Here is a 6,257-nt window from a genome sequence, read left to right on the forward strand (position 1 = left end):
CCTTGAGCAAGACACTTAACTCCAGGTTGCTCAGGGGATTGTCCCTGTAATAAATGCACTGTAAGTTGCTTTGGATAAAAGCGTCTGCCAAATGCATACATGTAAAACATTTTGACATTATTTTCATGACAATTAAGCATATTAATAATGCAATTTATAACGTAACACAATTAATCTAATTTATATTTAAATTATGACATATATATATATATATATATATATATATATATATATATATATACACACACATACACAACACACACACACACATTTACTAGGGCTGTCAATCGATTCAAGTTTTTAATCAAATTAATTACATGGCGTACCTATTAAATAATCACAATTAATCGCATTTAATCGCTTAAACAAATATAAGATGAGAAAGCCCCTCATATAACAATAATTCAATACATAATGATGAAATAATTATACATAGTTATCTTTAAATATTAAAAAAAAATAATAAAAAAAACACATATACATATATATATATATATATATATATATATAAAATAAAAATATTCAGATAATTAAAATGAATTACATTCTTGTGGTAGAAGCGTTCATCATTAATAAGACAAAAAGCAGCTTTAGAATACAATGTATTGTTTATTAACATATTATTGATCATAAGTCAATCATTGATCACACAGTTCACAGTAATCCATTTCACAAGTGAATTTGTCAATCAGTTGGAGATTTATTATGAGGGCTTGTTTAAGGACCGTCAATGTACACCTGCATCAGACATGCTTGTGTAGCATCTCAGGTGCATCGCGTCATAAACAAAAGGTCACTTTGTCACGTTAAATATAGTTTAATACTTAGAACACATCTTGAGGTACCTTAGTTTGAATTTGCCCTCAATCAAGTGTTTTGAATGCAAGAACGTAACGCATGTTTGTGTTGTTGCTGCTGAAGGGTTGTTTTGTTCACTATATAAACTGTTCTTATTTATAAAATACGTAAACAAGTTATATACACACACACACACACACACACTTTGTGCCAGTCATATATGTGACAGTAATTATTAACTCCAATGTAACAAAAAACATTTTCATAAATGAATCTAAACAACAGCTGCAAACCGGTTTCAGCATGAGAATCTTTATAACACCGAAGGCTTTGTCTGTGAAACTATTGCATGTTTTTCTTTGAGTGGAATAAAATAAAGGCACAACCACAAAACAAGTCCTGACAACTGTAAACTCTCCCTACAGCTGAACAAAAATATCATGCCTCCCTTTTGTGTTCAACAGCTTTACAAAAAGCAACAATAGACATTTGTTTGCACTACAAAACATGAGTTTGAGTGAATATATTTGTATAATCCATGTCTGAGTGTGTGTGTCTAAGCAGGGGGAAAAGAGGAGGGTCTTTCTTTCAAATCATTTTCACTAATGGTTTCCAAGCATCTCTACAGAATCAAGCAGCTGCTGGTCGATGCATCTGGGAGAAGAGACTCATTCCCATCAGCAAAACAGCTGCGTACCTTTAAAGCACTTACCTTTAACCTCCAGAGACCCAAGCGTGACTGCTGTGTGCAATTTCCATTTCCCTTTTTGATTTGTAACTAGTAGCAGCTAATAAACATGCAAAAAAAACAAATCTACACCAAATAGCTTTCCTAAAAACGTATGTCCTCAAATGTGGAAAATAAATTGTGAAACTTTAAATAATACCAAGCTATAGAAAGTCAGATTTGTATTCATACAAATTGTATCGGATTTTAGGAGTGAATGTGCTTAGCTGCATAGAGAGCTATAGGATGCTCCCTTGCTCCCCACTTAGGGAATGACTTAACTTCCAGTGTGCTGTCTGTCTGCACTGGTCTCAGAACAGTTATAGGAGAGCTATAGGATGCTCCCTTGCTCCCATTTAGGGAATGACTTAACTTCCAGTGTGCTGTCTGTCTGCACTGGTCTCAGAACAGTTATAGGAGAGCTATTGGATGCTCCCTTGCTCCCTATTTAGGGAATGACTTAACTTCCAGTGTGCTGTCTGTCTGCACTGGTCTCAGAACAGTTATAGGAGAGCTATAGGATGCTCCCTTGTTCCCTATTTAGTGCATGACTTAACCTCCAGTGTGCTGTCTGTCTGCACTGGTCTCAGAACAGTTATAGGAGAGCTATAGGATGCTCCCTTGCTCCCCATTTAGGGAATGACTTAACTTCCAGTGTGCTGTCTGTCTGCACTGGTCTCAGAACAGTTATAGGAGAGCTATAGGATGCTCCCTTGCTCCCCATTTAGGGAATGACTTAACCTCCAGTGTGCTGTCTGTCTGCACTGGTCTCAGAACAGTTTGAAATGCACCTTATTTTCATCCTAACTCAATATAAAGCCTCTGAAAGAAAATTTTTCAACTTTTGGATGCATCCATTGAACCCAAACTCAATGTGAAAATCCACAGTAAATATAGTAAATATAGGATTTCTATGGGGAAAAACTGCGATAAAGTACATATTAGTGTACATTGCGTTTAGCTGCATGGCATTTCGTGATAAATTGTAAAAAAAAAAAAATGTAATGGCATGTTGGACGAAACTAGAGACTCTAATCCTCTGACTCAAACAGGCTTAAATGTAAAAACTTACTGAGGTTTCTTACCAGATGTAGTTTTGTTGGTGTTTCTCCCAAAGACAAACTCCGCTGTGATCAGCGCCATGTTGTTTTGTCACATTTTTAACCCTTTACCGACAGCAAAGAGACTTCTGAACTGAGATCAGAATGCTTCAATTTATTTAAATTATTCGTTATGTATAACAACACCAAAATACAACGTCCACACATGTGTGCGTTGGGTTGCACAAGGTTAAAGGAAGCTCATGAATGTGCAATGGATCTCAAGAATTTCATTGAAAAATTACTTACATTTTGGGTTGTTTCACAAGACTTCACCAAAATCACATGGACTACTTTTATGATACTTTTGGGTCTTTTTAAGGCGAGCCACTATCCAGTCATTGAAAAGACGGACTAAAATATTTAGTTAAAAAAACATTCCACCTGAGAAAGACAGTCATATGGGTTTGGAACGACATGAGGGCGAGTAAATAATGCCAATTTTCATATACACAGAGGTTTGGAGTAATTCAATCAGAGTATAAGTGGGCAGTTCAGATCAGCTTGAAACCTAAAAGTAAGCCTCAAACAAGAGTTGAAACGGGTCTTATAAATCAGTACCGGACTGAGACTGCACTCACAGTTGGTATTGAAAGCTCAAATACAGTGAGATTTAAGCTCATTTCACGGATCTCTCGTGGCTTACAGTACAATGTCACACGTTCAGCTGGAGTCGCCCAAAGATTTATGTGAGATGAATATTAAGGGGGATACTTGTTAGTGTTTAATGTTTTGTTATGTTGAGATTTAGAAGATTTTTGGAGGTTACCATTATGGTAACGATGAGGACAGGTAGATGTACCACAAGAGATTGATTGCTCGCTTAGATAAGCAAATGCTGTGCAAACCTTGTCATAGTTACTAAACTTCACTCTGTAGTGCTTCCAACCAGCATGAACTTAGCATGCTAACATCCATAGATACAATACATAGAAATAAAAGAGACTGATTTGAGTTACATTGACACATCTAATTTTGCTGGGTATACTCAATTAAACTAGGTTCTTATAAAGTTATATATCTTTCTTATATCTTAAATTCTAGGTTCTATAAAGCATATGTAACCTTAGGTATATTCCTTTAATTGTGATATTTCATTTATTATTAAACTATTGAACATTTTTGGTTTCTGTCCTTAAGATTTGCAAAACATTCTTGTTAGAGTATTATACAACCACAAATCAACAGATCAAGTACCAAAGCTGTCATATGTCACCATGTAAGCATAAGATTTCAGGCTTACTGATCGTGCTCCCTGGTGGCCGAGGTTGGTACTGCATGCTAATTGTTAGCAAGCAAATAAATAAATTCTCATGTTGCCTCTTGCGAATATTTTTTATACATATAAAAAAATATTTAAAGAAAAAAAAAAGAGAATTTTGAAAGAACGATTTTTTTAAATTTGTAGGACCCTGGTGGCCGAGGCTGGTACTGCATGATAATTGTTAGCAAGCAAATAAATAAATAAATGATCATGTGTGGCTTCTTGCAAATATTTTTTATACATATAAAAAAATATTTAAAGAAAAAAAAATGTGAGACTTTTTTGAAAGTATGATTTTTTGAAATGTGTAGGACCCTGGTGGCCGAGGTTGGTATTGCATGCTAATTGTTAGCAAGCAAAGGGCACAGGAATGCACGAAGAATCCTAAAACAATATTTTTCACCTGGTTAATGTGGGGTTTTTTTTCACAGTGTGGTTCAGGGCTTCCGTAGTGTTGAGATTGCATAGTAATTTTAAATTAAGAAAACAAATTTCTTATTTATGGCCATGAGTACAGACTTGGTTACTGGATTGCATCTAATGTAGCCCAAGATGGTTGAAATGGGTCAAGAATGTAACCGAAGGTTTAATATTTTGGTTTAAATTGTAAAAGTTTAAGAATCAGCCATTGATTGACCACTTTAACCCATAGATGCCACTTCACAAACAAACAAGAGGCACAAAAGAAACAAAACAACACAGCCAAGTAAACTTCAGTCGCGTGAGAAGGGACTGTTCCTTGTTACCCTCTTTAATATGCTGCATTTAAATCCTCATGCTGTTAAAGATCCATAACACACATGCATTTATAACAGACTTACACTATTTAATAAAATAATGAAATGACTTTCTGCACTCATGAAGCTGTTTTGCTGAACTCTGTGCAAACATAATGTGGCTTGATGGTTTGTTTCCTCTCCAATGACAACAATGAGTGTTTTCCCCTCTATTAATATCCAACCACATGATGACAGTAAACATAAAATGAACCCAAACATATCATATAAACCTGTTTTAAAGATGCACACTGCTTGGTAACCCTATTTGTAAGGTATCATGAACCAACAATAAACAATTAATCTTGGTTAATGTTGATTAATCAAAATAATACTGTTCATTGTTTATGTTCACAATGCATTAATTTTCAATGTCAAATACTATATGTAGAAATGAACTTTAACCTGCATGATTAAATGCTGTAAACAGTTTTTAAATAAAGTGTTACCAAAGCCTTAGAATGTAAGCGTCCTTGATAAACTTTAGGTTAATAAAATAATTGATAACTTGGAGAAGACATTATGTTTCTAATGAATATGCACACAAGGGAAACTATTAAACTACACAAACAAACAGCGTTGCGTTTCTTAAGGACTCTCTATCTGAGTCAGTTTAATAATTCAAACTTACCTTTAATATCTCACCCGGGGACCTCATGAATGAAAACAGGTAATATCCGATCCGATCCGGTCTGAAGCAGATGTTACACGGCACTGTTCTCAGTGTGCGTGTGTGAATGAAGAAGATCCTCCGTTCACGTTCCACTGCACTTCGAGAAACCGGCGTGACGTCAGCAGCAGTGCTCTTGTCCGACAGCTCAACACTTTAATGCTTTTATTTAAAGGTGCACTCCTTCATTTTTTCCTCATTAAAAAAAGTTTAACTCCTAAAGACATGAATTGTAATCACGAGCACTCACATTAAAATGGAGTCATGAATGTTACCTTATAAAAGCTGTTTTATTCTACATGGAGAGGGTCCTAATATGGGGGCGGCCATATTAGAATCACATGACCGGCTGAATACTACTCGCTTAATCTAGGTAACCTTCCTATTATTGGACACTTTTACTCATTGATGAAAGTAATCATGGCCAGGGCTGGATTGGTAATCTGGCATACCGAGCATTTTCCCGGTGGGCCGATCAGGTGCGGACTGGCCATTGGGAGAACCGGGACTAAAGTGGAACGAGCTGCCGCATTAGGCAGAAGGGGCCATAAAACGGCGGCGCGATATGCCGAAGGGGGCAGCCAGTAGCGATTCTAGCTTGTTTGGCGCACTGGGCAAAACTCAGTTCAAAACGCCCCCAAAGTTGTTGATCGGGGTGGTTTGGTGCCGCCACCTTGTGTACTTTTAAAATTAAGTTACATTTTTTAATCTATTCCTGCCATCCAGTGCTGTTGATTGACATGTTTAAATATTGTTGTCCTCTCATTTCAAATAAATAAATAAATAAAGATTTGCGAGCAAAAGAGCAACATTTCAATGCTTTATACATACAATTTCAAATAAATAAACAAGTACATAAACAAATAAATACAAATATATGAATAAAGGAATGCATTAACAAACAAACAAAGCAATTGTCAAG

General features: G+C 35.8%; 1 protein-coding gene across 3 annotated transcripts in view; it reads right to left on the reverse strand.

Moving 5' to 3' along the window:
- LOC127654730 (bromodomain adjacent to zinc finger domain protein 2B) overlaps positions 1-5,418 on the reverse strand; it is an 83,970-nt gene extending 78,552 nt beyond the window's left edge. For 2 of the 3 annotated variants that reach the window (XM_052142047.1, XM_052142046.1), the window contains exon 1: positions 5,297-5,418. The gene's annotated coding sequence lies outside the window, so the exon portion shown is untranslated. The remainder of the gene's footprint in view (positions 1-5,296) is intronic. The other variant, XM_052142048.1, reaches the window with a different exon arrangement.
- Between the last annotated feature and the right edge of the window lie 839 nt (positions 5,419-6,257).

The sequence above is a fragment of the Xyrauchen texanus genome, chromosome 14, assembly GCF_025860055.1.
Source record: "Xyrauchen texanus isolate HMW12.3.18 chromosome 14, RBS_HiC_50CHRs, whole genome shotgun sequence".
NCBI classification, from domain to species: Eukaryota; Metazoa; Chordata; class Actinopteri; order Cypriniformes; family Catostomidae; genus Xyrauchen; species Xyrauchen texanus.